Genomic DNA, 13,681 nt, shown 5'->3' with positions numbered 1-13,681 from the left:
AGCATTCTGGCACTGAACCGTATTCAAAAGATCTCCAACCGTATGGTAATTAATATATTTAAAAATTATATTGAAATATCTAATCTTTATGTAACGGGTTACCGATGATAATTCAATTGGTATAACCAAAGTCTTTTTGAAAGACTCGTTACAACAGGTTAAAGGGAGCGATTTAATTTTACACAAAATATTAATAGGTTAGACTATACAATTCTTACTCCATAATTAATTTCAATATCACTAACCTTTGTTTTTGTTGAACAGATCTTCTTCAACTAAGGTGATGTATTACACTCAATACTCACACCTTTCACCAAACCGAAATATTAGATAATTTCTACTCACTGTTTTATTGTTCTTTAATTTCTAGTTCGGAATTAATTAAAACTCAATTTTAATCAACCTAACTATATTAACAAAATAAATATAAGAAAACAAAAACAAATAAATATAAATAGAAAAAAATTGAATGATTTAAATTTACTTAAATTCTTGGCAAAAAGGTTGAACTTTGACAAACAGTAAGTAAAAACAACTAAAAGAACTTCGATCTCGACACTTGAAAAATTCGGGTAAAAATCTACCGAAATAAATGAATCCAAGAGTTTTATAAACTCGGATTCTAGGAAGGGGTGAAGTAGGTGGTGACTTAAGACCCTTAAGAATCTGAATGTCTCCAACAACGATCCTACTTCAACCAATCAGATGAACTAAACAAATGTTCCTTTTCTCAACATTGTTGCCAAATTAATTTAAGAGTTTTTCTATATGAAACCCTAATCTAAATAATAATAATGTACTTGGTCTAAAAAACCTTAATGCAATTCAAAATACAATACAATTCATTGTTTCAATAATATTACAATTCTGATGTTATTTGCATAAGGAAAAACCATTGTACTTACAAACATTTTCAATCTTTTTTAAAAATCAATTCATTAACTTAAATAAGACAAAAATAAAAGAACAAAGTTACAATTCTCTAAAATTTCCTGTTGGGGTAAATTATTACATTTTCCTTTAATCAATTTAATTTAATTACTGAATAAGTTCTACATAGAAATATCACTATTTAAACTTCGAACCCACTGTGCGACCACACCCTGACACTAGATAAGGGTTCGAAAAGAACACATGTTTTAAAAAAAATCAACGAACGTTTAGATTAAGATAAGTAATTTTTAAAATAAATTTTGTATTTTACGACTATTTTACGATTACCAAATATAAGTTTAATTTTAAGAAAACCCATAAAAATATGAAAAAATTCGTGAGAATCTAAACAAAGTGGTGGTCTAAAAATTCTCCCACGAAGTCATTTATTAACGGTTTTCTAGCTCTGTTACATTTATATACATTTCAGACCCTGTTCTCCTCCAACGTACAATTCTGGCTCTGCGACATCTTCAAAAGGCCTCCAACCTTCAGGTAATTAATATATTTAAAGATTTTGTTGAAAAATATAATCGCAATATAAATTTCAGCACCTCTTCTTCTCCAACATTCAATTTTGGCACTGCGACGAATTTAAAAGACCCTAAAACCTAAGGTAATTAATATATTTAAAAAATTTGTTGAAAAATCTAATCTGACTATATATTTTTGCCCCTATTATCCTCCAACGTACAATTCTGGCACTGCGACAACTTCAAAAGACCTCAAACCGTAAGGTAATTAATATATTTAGAAAGTTTGTTGAAAAATCTAATCTGAATATATATTGTAGCCCCTGTTCTCCTCCAATTTACAATTCTGGCACTGCGACAAATTCAAAATACCTCAAATCGTAAGGTAATTAATATATTTAAAAAGTTTGTTGAAAAATCTAATCTGAATATATATTTTAGATAATTTCTGCTCCAACATAGAATTCTGGCAGAGCAATAAATATGTTTAAAAATTTGTTGAAAAATGTAATCTGAATATATAGTTTTGCTCCTGTTCATCTCCAACATAGCATTTTGGCACTGCGACATCTTCAAAAGATTTCCAACCGTAAGGTAATATATATATATATATATATATGAATATATATTTTAGCCCCTGCTCTCATCAAACCTATAATTGTGACAAGGAGAAATATTCAAAATACCTCAAACCGTGAGGTAATCAATATATTCAAAATGTTTGTTGAAAAATCAAATCTGAATATATATTCTAGTCTACCTTCTCCTCCAACACACAATTTTGGCACTGCGACAACTTCAAAATACCTCAAACCGTAAGTTAATTAATATATCTAAAAAGTTTGTTGAAAAAGTATAATGAAAATTCTTATCTGAATATATATTTTAGACCAGTTCTGCTCCAACATAGAATTCAGGCAATGCGACACTTTCAACAAATATCCAACGTGAGGTAATAAATATATTTAAAGAGTTTGTTGAAAAATCTAATCTTAATAGATAATTCAGCCCCTGTTCTCCCACAACGTGCAATTCTGGGACTGCGACAACATCCAAAGACATCAAATCGTAAGATAATTAATATATTTATAATAATCATTGAAAATTTTAATCTGAATATATATTTCACCCCCTCTTCGCCTCCAACACTAAATTCTAGCACTGCGGCAACTTCAAGAGGCCTCAAATCGTAATGTAATTAATATATTTAAAAAGTTTGTCGAAAAATCTAATCTAAATATATATTTCAGCCCCTGTTCTCCTTGAACGTACAATTCTGGCACTGCGACAACTTCATAATACCTCAAGCCGTAAGGTAATTAATATATTTATAAAGTTTGTTGAAAAATCTAATTAGAATTTATATTTTAGCACCTGTTCTTCTTCAACGTACAATTCTGGCTGTGCTACAACTACAAAAGACCTCAAACCGTAAGGTGTTTAATGTATTTAAAAAGTTTGTTGAAAAATCTAATTTGAATATATATTTCTGCCCCTTTTCTCCTCCAATATACAATTCTGGCTCTGCGACAACTTCAAACATCATCAAACTGCAAGATAACTAGGATATTTAAGAAGTTAATTGAAAACTCTAATCTGAATATATATTTCAGCCCCTCTTCTCCTCCAACGTACAATTCCGACACTGCGACAAATTCAAAAGACCTTAAACCGTAAGGTAATTAATATATTTCAAAAGTTTGTTGAAAAATCTAATCACAATAAAAATTTCAGCCCCTCTTTTCCTTCAACGTACAATTCTGGCACTGCGACAAATTCAGAGAACCTCAAACCGTAAGGTAATTAATATTTTTAAAAAGTTGGTTGAAAAATCTAATTTGAATATATAATCTAGCCCCTCTTCACCTCCAACGCAAAATTCTGGCACTACGACAATTTCAAGAGACCTCAAATCATAAGGTAATTAAAATATTTAAAATGATTGTTGAAAAATCTAATCTAAATATATATTTCAGCCCATGTTCTCCTCCAATGTACAATTCTGGCACTGCGACAACTTCATAATACCTCAAACCGTAAGGTAATTAATATATTTATAAAGTTTGTTGAAAAATCTAATTTGAATTTATATTTTAGCACCTCTTCTTCTCCAACGTACAATTCTGGCTGTGCGACAACTTCAAAATACCTCAAACCGTGAGGTAATTAATTTATTTATAATATTCATTGACAATTCTAATCTGAATATTTATTTCAGCTCCTGTTCTCCTTCAACATACAATTATGGCACTGCGTCAAATTCAAAGTATCTCAAACCGTAAGGTAATTAAATTATCCAAATGTTTTTTGAAAAATTTAATCTGAATATATATTCTAGCCCCTGTACGCCCCCAACACTAAATTCTGGCACTGCGGAAACTTCAAAATACCTCAAACCGTCAGGTAATTAATATATTTATAAAGTTTGTTAAAAAATCTAATTTGAAAATCTAGCCCCTCATCGCCTCCAACACAAAATTCTGGCACTACGACAATTTCAAAAGACCTCAAACCGTAAAGTATATAATATATTTAAAAAGTTTGTTGAAAAGTCTAATTTGAATATATATTTCAGCCCCTCTACTCCTCCAACGTACAATTCTGACTCTGCGACAACTTCAAAAGACCTCAAACCGTAAGGTAATTAATATATTTATAAATTTGTTGAAAAATCTGATTTGAATTTATATTTTAGCACCTGTTCTTCACCAACGTACAATTCTAGCTCTGTCACAACTTCAAAATACCTCAAACCGTATGGTAATTAATATATATATATAAAGTTTGTTGAAAATTCTATTCTGAATAAATGTTGTAGCCCCAGTGCTCCTCCAACGTACAATTCTGGCTCTGCGACAATTTCAAAAGACCTCAAACCGTAAGATAACTAGGGTATTTAAGAAGTTTGTTGAAAACTCTAATCTGAATATACATTTCTGCCCCTCTTCTCCTCCAACATACAATTCTGGCTCTGCGACAACTTCAAAATATATTAATTACCTTACGATTTGAGGTCTCCTGAAGTTGTCGTAGTGCCAGAATTTTGTGTTGGAGGCGAAGAGGGGATAGAATATATATTCAAATTAGATTTTTCAACAAACTTTTAAAATATATTAATTACCTTAGGTTTTCAGGCCTTTTCAAAAGGTCGTAGTGCCGGAATTTTCTGTAAGAAGAGAAAAGGGTCTAAATTGTATTTTCAGATAAGGTTTTTCAATAAATTTTTTAAATATATTAATTACCTTAGGTTTTCAGGACTTTTGCATTCGTCACAGTGGCAGAATTGAATATTGGGGGAGAACAGGGGCTGAAATTTATATTCAGATTAGATTTTTCATCAAACATTTTAAATATATTAATTACCCTACGGCACGAGGTCTTTTGAAGTTGTCGCAGTGCTAGAATGGTAAGTTGGAGAAGAGGGGCTGAAATATATATTCAGATTAGATTTTTCAACAAACATTTTAAATATATTAATTACCTTAAGATTGGATGTCTTTTGAAATTGTCGTAGTGCCGGAATTGTCTGTTGGAAGAGAAAATGGCTAAAATGTATATTCAGATTATGTTTTTCAATAAATTTTTTAAATATAATAATTACCTTACGGCATGAGGTCTTTTGAAGTAGTCGCAGTGTTAGAATGGAGAACAGAGGCTGAAATATATATTCAGATAATATTTTTTAACAAACTTTTTAAATATATTAATTTCCTTACGGTTTGAGGTCTTTCGAAGTTGTCGCAGTGCTGGAATGGTAAGTTGGAGAACAAGGTCTGAAATAAATATTCGGATTAGATTTTTCAACAAACATTTTAAATATATTAATTACCTTAAGATTGGGTGTCTTTTGAAATTGTCGTAGTGCCGGAATTACCTGTTGGAAGAGAACAGGGGCAAAAATGTATATTCAGATTAGGTTTTTCAATAAATTTTTTAAATATATTAATTACCTTACGGCACGAGGTCTTTTGAAGTTGTCGCTGTGCTAGAATGGTAAGTTGGAGAACAGGGGCTGAAATATATATTCAGATAAAATTATTCAACAAACTTTTTAAATATATTAATTACCTTACGCTTTGAGATCTTTTGAAGTTTTCGCAGAGCCAGAATGGTACGTTGGAGGAGAACAGGTTTTAGCAGTGCCAGAATTGTGTGTTGGAGGAGAAAAGGGGCTAGAATATATATTCACATTTGATTTTTCAACAAACCTTTTAAATATATTAATGAGCTTACGGTTTGAGATCTTATGAAATTGTCGCAGTGCCAGAATGGTAAGTTGGAGAACAGGGGCTGAAATATATATTCAGATAATATTATTCAACAAACTTTTTAAATATATTAATTACCTTACAGTTTGAGGTCTTTTGAAGTTGTCGCAGTGCTGGAATGGTAAGTTGGTGAACAGGGGCTGAAATATATATTCGGATTAGATTTTTCAACAAACAATTTAAATATATTAATTACCTTAAGATTGGATGTCTTTTGAAATTGTCGTAGTGCCGGAATTATCTGTTGGAAGAGAACAGGGGCTAAAATGTATATTCAGATTAGGTTTTTCAATAAATTTTATAAATATATTAATTACCTTACGGCACGTGGTCTTTTGAAGTTGTCGCAGTGCTAGAATGGTAAGTTGGAGAACAGGGGCTGAAAAATATATTCGGACTAGACTTTTCAACAAACGTTTTAAATATATTAATTACCTTAAGATTGGGCGTCTTATGAAATTGTCATAGTGCCGGAATTGTCTGTTAGAAGAGAACAGGGTCTAAAATGTATATTCAGATTAATTACCTTACGGTTTGAGGTCTTTTGAATTTGTCGCAGTGCCACAATTGTAGGTTGGAGGAGAACATAGGCTAAAATACATATTCAGATAAAATTTTTCAAAATACCTTTTAAATATGATAATTACCATAATGTTTATGGTCTTTTGAAGTTGTCGCAGTGCCAGAATTTTACGTTGGAGGAGAACAGGGGCTACAAAATATATTCAGATTAGATTTTTCACACACATTTTAAATATATTAATTACCTTAAGATTGGGTGTCTTTTGAAATTGTCGTAGTCCCGGAATTGTCTGTTAGAAGAGAACAGGGGCTAAGGTGTATATTCAGATTGGGTTTTTCAATAAATTTTTTAAATATATTAATTACCTTAAGATTGGGTGTCTTTTGAAATTGTCGTATTGCCAGAATTGTCTGTTGGAAGAGAACAGGGGTTAAAATGTATATTCAGATTATGTTTTTCAACAAACTTTTTAAATATATTAATTACCTTAAGGTTTGAGGTCTCTTGAAGTTGTCGCAGTGCCAGAATTATGAGTTGGAGGAGAAGAGGGGCTAGAATATATATTCAAATTTGATTTTTCAACAAACATTTTAGATATATTAATTAGCTTACGGTTTGAGGTCTTTTGAAATTGTAGATTTAGGTTTCGAATACCGAGAAAGGCCTACCAGATGTGGGAATATCATCTGTGGAGATATACGTTTACTATGTTAGGTAGTGCATCTTCTGGGAAGGCTCACGAGAGGTAAATATGCCAGGGCGCTCTTAAATAGCCCGAGCACCCTGACTCGAGAGCTCAGTTTCATATATCCTGGTGAGTAGTCCGCGTGCATCCTGGCAATTCGTTCACACAACTCCCCGATACTTTCCTTTCGCCCTGTGTCCATGTCAATGTCAGTGATCAATAAACATCGTTGCAATAAACAACGCATTATTATTCAACACAAAGAATATTCCTGAGGATCACACACAAACTCCTTAGCGAACCCATCGCTAAAGGTCAATCTATGAATTTATGGACCCTTATGAGGCAACAGTTTGGATAGTGACAGGTATGTACTCAAAAGGATTGAAAGTATCATCATAACAAAAGTAGCTCGAGAACAGCATCTTGCTGAATGGACCATAGACTGTGGTAAGGAGTATCTTTTAGATATTCTGAAATCTGAGCCAAAACGATTAGTTGAGCTTTTGTTGTTGTGGTTTCAGATTTAGTAATTTTATTAGCGTTGACAGGTTCTCGCTTTGATCTTGGTTGGGTTGTTAAATATATGAAGTGAAGGTAGACTAAGTAAAGTTTCAATTTGTAAAGGGATTCCTGCAACTTCAGTTAATGAAACACATCGATGACAATGATGACAAGAAAAATACAAAAAGTGAAAATTGCAATAACAACCAAACACCCTATCCCACAGAAGGAAACACAGGAGTACAAATTGTAATACCACACATACTAATTGATATTAGATATATTGATATTAACTTGATAGTCAATTTGAATTGACTTGATAGTCAATTTGAAATGATGAAATGATTTAAGAAACAACACAGCCAACAAACCACGTTGTTTTTAATAAATGCTTAAAACAATTGTCAAATTAACAAATCCAATGTTTGTAGAGAAGCAGGTTATAAACCTTATTTTTGATAATAATGAATATCTATAATATACTCCCTAATATCTACATTTTAATATAATTTACATAACATAAATCGTAATTTATACTTGTTGCTTAAAATATTACCTATTTTAAGAAACATACATGATTACTTATTATTTTAATTTTTAAATTTAAGCGAGTAATTTTCAGTATCTGGTACACAGATACTAATAGTTTATTCACATAAACGTTGGTGCAGTTGAAGTGTATTTGTGTGTGTAGTACACAAAGTTGGTGTTGGGGACCTAGCTTAAATACATTAGGTACTGTGTCCGTACATGTTTATTTAATGTTATTTATTTACTTAAAATTTTCTTTATAATCTATGTATGTCTGTTTTAAAATAAATATGATGATTACACAAGCCTGTATAATACCAATGAAACTTCATTTAGAAATTACCGCTACCACCGCAGTACAAAAACACTACCACTGTACCAATCTTATGTGAATGAAGCTTAATATATTCTACCTGATACCGGCCGTACTTGGTTAATTCTTGTGATAATGGCTGTAGAAAATCCATACTAAACGCTTTATATTTTAGAGCAGCTTGTCATAATACCTAAAATATAAAAATTATAATAACGTGTATAATGAAATTGTCACATCTTTCTTTAACTTAAATATTTAAAATTGGAATAATAACAAAGTAATTACAAGTGATTTTGATAAATAAATAAAAATATATCTTAGTTAATTGTGCGTTGAATAAATAAGAAACAAGACAAAATATTTGTCTAACAGTACATAGCTGAAATTATTAAAAACCTTAATTGGCAAGAGATTAAGAATGATATAAAAAGAATTTGTTCCATATACTCTATATAATTTCTCAAATTTGATCTAAAAAATACCTTATTATAATAGTAATTTTCTTTTTTTTAAAGTACAAATATAAATATTTTTGTATAAAACTGTCCAACAAATATCTGTATTCTACTAGGTTCAAGTTAGAAAATTTTGATCAAACAACTATAATCAAAAGACGTTTATTATTGCAAATGTTTTATTATTTCAGGATAAAATTTATTACGTTTATGAGTCTGAAAAAATCAAAATTTTTTAAATGTGTTTTGTCTATTAAAATTTTATTTAAAACTGTATCTAAAAAATTATATTAAGTTATGATTCGTATGTAAATATGTGTAATAATTAAATTTTTAGTTAAATAAAACTTGTATATTTTTATGTATATTTTTCACAGACTGTCTCAAAACTTAGGTGACTGCTGCTAAAAATTTCCTCAGGTGAGTGCCACCCATAATATGAAAACTGAACTAAGTACAAATATTTTATTCACGAAATTTACACCTTCTAAGTGTATATAACATTGTTATACCATTTTTTTCACCTCGTCATCAAAAATCATGAATTCCAAGGACAAACGATTGCGGGTCAATATTATTTGGGGGGTCCTGAACCGATTACTGAATAAAATTACCTGTTTTACACCAAGAATATCGGGAGCCCCTATTGCATAACAGGGAATCAGCTCATCCAGAATAGTGAAGGAGTTTTTGTACAGTTTATTCACAACATCTACCATATTTGCTAGATTTACCACCAGAATACTTCTGACTAGAATAAATTCGGTGATACGGATCCTAGAAAAGGCCCCAAAGAATGACTTCAACTTGTTTTGAATCGTTTTACGGACGATTCCAATCTTGTATAAATGATGAAGAGTGCTCTTGGAATAACATTAAATAAAAATTACAATTTGTTTACACGTTTCGCTTATCTGACATCAGTCACCTGATTTTTGAGACCGACTGTGTTTATATTACATGTACTTTAGACTAATCAAACTCAAAAGTATCTATTCTACTGACCTTTGGTTTCACTTCTTTCACATCAGATTCTTTTTGATCACTCATATGTCATGGGAAAACATTCTGGGAACCTCCTTTGTTCCATCGTCCATAACTAAAACAAAAAATAAGGTTGAATATATACAAAATATTAAAGTACAATAGAGTAAGTCTTTTTAATTTTAAAAATGTATATTTTTCTGTAATAATTTTTTTCTTCAAATAACAATATCTATTAAGATCAGTATAAAATTTTGTCAAGTACATAATTTTTTGATTATATTTTCACAAATAGTTAAACAGAAATCTCACTTTGGAATCTACATTTTACTTTATTATAAATAGAAAACGGTGACGGTGATAATCTTCAATATATTTAATAATCATTTTAAATATTTTAAATAGTAAACGTTTATTAATATAATATATTTTAAAGTGAAACACTTATTTAGTAAAAATTAAAAAAAAAACAATTTACAAAAAATTCGTTACAAGATTCACGTATGTCAATAAAAACGTTTTTCCAATATTTTCAAAAAGTTATTGAAGCTAATTTATTGTTATTCAAAACATTAGTGAATGGGTTAATTTAAAATAACTTATAAATATTTGACAAAAGGTACTGATTGTAAAATATTGTTTTTCAGTTATTCTTCTAAAAGTAATTAGTGTTAAGAGCATATGTAACAAATGTCAGAAATCTTAATTAAATTGTTTTTAGTAAATTATATTCGTGTTATCGTTTTATGGTATGTAATTATCTAATTTTTAGTCACAAAATTATTTACTTTCAAGTAATCTTTGAAACTTTTGTACGTTTTTTATCAACACAAATATTTCTGACAATACCAATTTAACTTAAAGAAATTGTTCAGTTTTATGGTCCAAATCGGTTTCTCTTTACGTAAATTCCAATTTGATCAACAAAATAAAATCTAGTTATTATTTGTATTACATTAAAATCCAGATAAATGGATAATTAAATGAATTTTCAGTAGATCTTTAGTACTTCTATATTTATAAAATTTTGTCTTTGATAATAAAATATTTTTGATTTTTTATTTATTTATTTTTCAAGTTACTATAATGCATCTAAAATTCGCGTTTCACAATATTAAAATTAGAAAATATTGATCAAATTAGTTATCGTTTAATTGTAATTCTATGAATAAGTTCAATTGTTTGTTAATTAAAATATAACAAATTCATTTTAAAAAGAAATTAAATCTAAATATTAAATTGTTCACTCATTTGTCCTAAGAAAACTAAACCAACATTCTGGTAGCTTTCACTGTTTCATTATCCACTACTCAAATCCAATGAATTCAATGTTTACACAAACTTAAAACACCATTGTAATGCACTGAGAACTTCATTTCAATATTAATTTTTTATTTTATAAAAAATTACAGTAGGATCTGTTACTAAAACATTATTAATTGTATGTAAAATGAATTATTTAACTAAAATAATATACATGTTATCTCTGACTATTGTCCGGGTACTTTTGAAGTAGGTAAATGTTTATTATTTTCAGTATTGTCATTTTATTAAAAATTGTTTTTAATAAATATAATTAGTAAATCAATTCATATTCTATTTAAAAATGTATTACATATTAAAATATACATTTATTTATTGGTTTATCTGATAATAAAATTAATGTTTGTACACACTGAACATTCATCGGTGGACTAACATCTAATTAATTGTAGCTCTTTGCCGTCGTCACCTAAAACTATTACTAACTTTACGTATTCAAATTGATAAATTAATATGAAATAAAACAATTTATTTTACGTTGAATTCCTCCTTATTCTTAATTTAGGGCTCAGATGGGCTGGTTTCGAAGAAAACACGCCTCAGTTTCAAACTACAATCATAAATTAAAATGCAAACAAAAAATACACAAACAGGAACACTCACCGTCACCAGGACAAATATAGCACCCGTTAAGCCGGAATCTCACGGCGCGGGACTCGGCGAACCTGGCTCGTGATTTGGCAATCCACGAGTCGTGGGAATAGGGAGGCTCGGCTCGGATCGTCTTTCCCATCTACTGTCGGTAAATGTAACACGAGTCAAAAGATAAACGAGATAGCGCAAGCGCGGCGATTCCAAATTGTCGGTTCTTCATAGAAATTCAGCAATTCGCGGGTTCTTCCACGCGCCGTGGGAATGCTACCACTTTTGTAGGCTCGCGACTTGGCGAACCTACTTCTCAAGGCTTGGCTCGCCGAGTCCCGCGCCCTGGGATTCCGGCTCTATACAATCAGTATCCCAGGGGATGACGAAGAAAAACCTGGAAAATTAAACAAAGTCCCTCATAGTTGTTCCGATAGCGACTGACACAAGCTATGTATACAGTGCGGTACACCAGCAGATAATTACATTGTAGTATACAGGAAGGAATAGACGATAAATAAATTCCGTTTCACTACATCTAACCCCTACCCCGCTCATTAAACAGAATCTACACTTCAACGAGAGGTAGCTACACGGTGTGATTCCTAACAATGCTTATAGTAACAGAAATACTTTTTAAAAACAGAACAAAACCAATATTTTTTTTAATTTTTTTTTTTTCTTAGAATATTTAAATTCGGACCGCGAAGCGACAACGGCAACATATTGAATGTACCCATACTGTGTTGTGATTAAGAATACAACAGGTCAATCATTAGAATATCAAAACGAAAGTATATTAACAAAAAACAAGAACAAAAGTTCTTTTAAAGAAGGATAATCCAATTCCAATGTCATCTGTAATGTATCCAATACAAATCTTAGTATTACTCACAAAGAAAAAAAAAATTTGAAAAGTATATAAAACATTTAAAAAGCAAAGCAGATTAGTAACCTTTTTATACAAAGCAAGCAAGATGTTTCCCGCATCTACACACCCTGTTCTCTATGTGTGTTCTCTGAATTTCGTGAATTTATTGACACCAACAAATCAAGATGTGATTTCCACAAGGGAATTGTAGTCATCGAATCGAGACTAACCAGTTGCTTTCGAGTGAAAACTATACAAATTCAATTCTTTGTAACCCAAAGGTGGGATGCGTCCAATGGGAGTTGGATTTCAGAAACGAATTAAGCTATTACGGCTTAGAGGTGGTAATTTGATTACTATGGATGTTGAGTCGGTAAAATCATTTTGAAAGACTCTTTACAACAGGTAAAAGGGGGCGATTTATTTTACACAAGATATCGGTGATATTCGACTACACAACTTTGGTTAAATGATTCATTTTAATATAGTCTTTCAACTAATGTCATGTATCACACACACCCTGTTTTACTGTTACTTAAATTTATGATTCATAACTAATTAAATCAACTTAAACACTCAATATAACATTGACAACAGCAAAAACTACTAAGTAAACTAAAAAAGCTTCGATCTTGATACTAGAAAAAATTCGGCAATATCTAACAAAATAAATTAATCTCAGAGTTTTTATAAACTCGGTTTCTGGGAAGGTGGTGACTAAGTCCCTTAAGAAACAGAACATCTCCAACAACGATCCTACTCAACTAATTAGAAAAACTCAACAAATATTCCTTATCTATCTTGTTGTAGCTAAACTAATCCAATAGTTTTTCTGTAAGAAACCCTACTCTAAATAGAAGTGTATTTGGTCTAAAAAACCTTAATGCAATTCAATATATATTAATTTAAAAATCAATCAATTTCTGAAATTTTGAATAAGGAAAAAAAACCTTTAAGACCAAGACAGTGGTCACAGGTAGTAAGTTATTAAAAGTGTTGATATCGAAACAGAAAAATGATGACGTTTATTACTCTCCCTTTCATGGAAAGTTAAAATTTAAACCCATCATAAAAACTAGACAAAAGCTATGTAGAAAATCGTGGATCGTTTCCGTCACCAGGACAAATATACCACACGGTATATGTTACAATCAGTATCCTAGAGCGTGACAAATAAATAACTGGAAAACCAACTAAGTCCCCCGACTATCCTCGTGGTTATTTCGAGGGCAA

The 13,681-nt window shown here is 30.5% G+C and overlaps 1 long non-coding RNA gene across 2 annotated transcripts; it reads right to left on the bottom strand.

Annotated features, from left to right (window-relative positions):
* Positions 1-6,419: 6,419 nt before the first annotated feature.
* LOC126266415 (uncharacterized) lies at positions 6,420-7,714 on the bottom strand. Of its 2 annotated transcripts, none has more exons than XR_007548800.1 (3): positions 6,810-7,714; positions 6,563-6,607; positions 6,420-6,506 (listed from the first exon to the last, which is right to left on the bottom strand). It is a non-coding gene; the product is annotated as an uncharacterized LOC126266415 (long non-coding RNA). The 2 variants fall into 2 exon arrangements; XR_007548801.1 differs by lacking the exon at positions 6,810-7,714 and adding an exon at positions 6,684-6,748 and having other exon boundaries at positions 6,420-6,486.
* Between the last annotated feature and the right edge of the window lie 5,967 nt (positions 7,715-13,681).

This window comes from Aethina tumida, chromosome 8 (genome assembly GCF_024364675.1).
Source record: "Aethina tumida isolate Nest 87 chromosome 8, icAetTumi1.1, whole genome shotgun sequence".
Lineage (NCBI taxonomy): Eukaryota > Metazoa > Arthropoda > Insecta > Coleoptera > Nitidulidae > Aethina > Aethina tumida.
The sequence above is the reverse complement of the archived record's forward strand: the minus strand, read 5'-3'. Positions and strand labels throughout refer to the sequence as shown.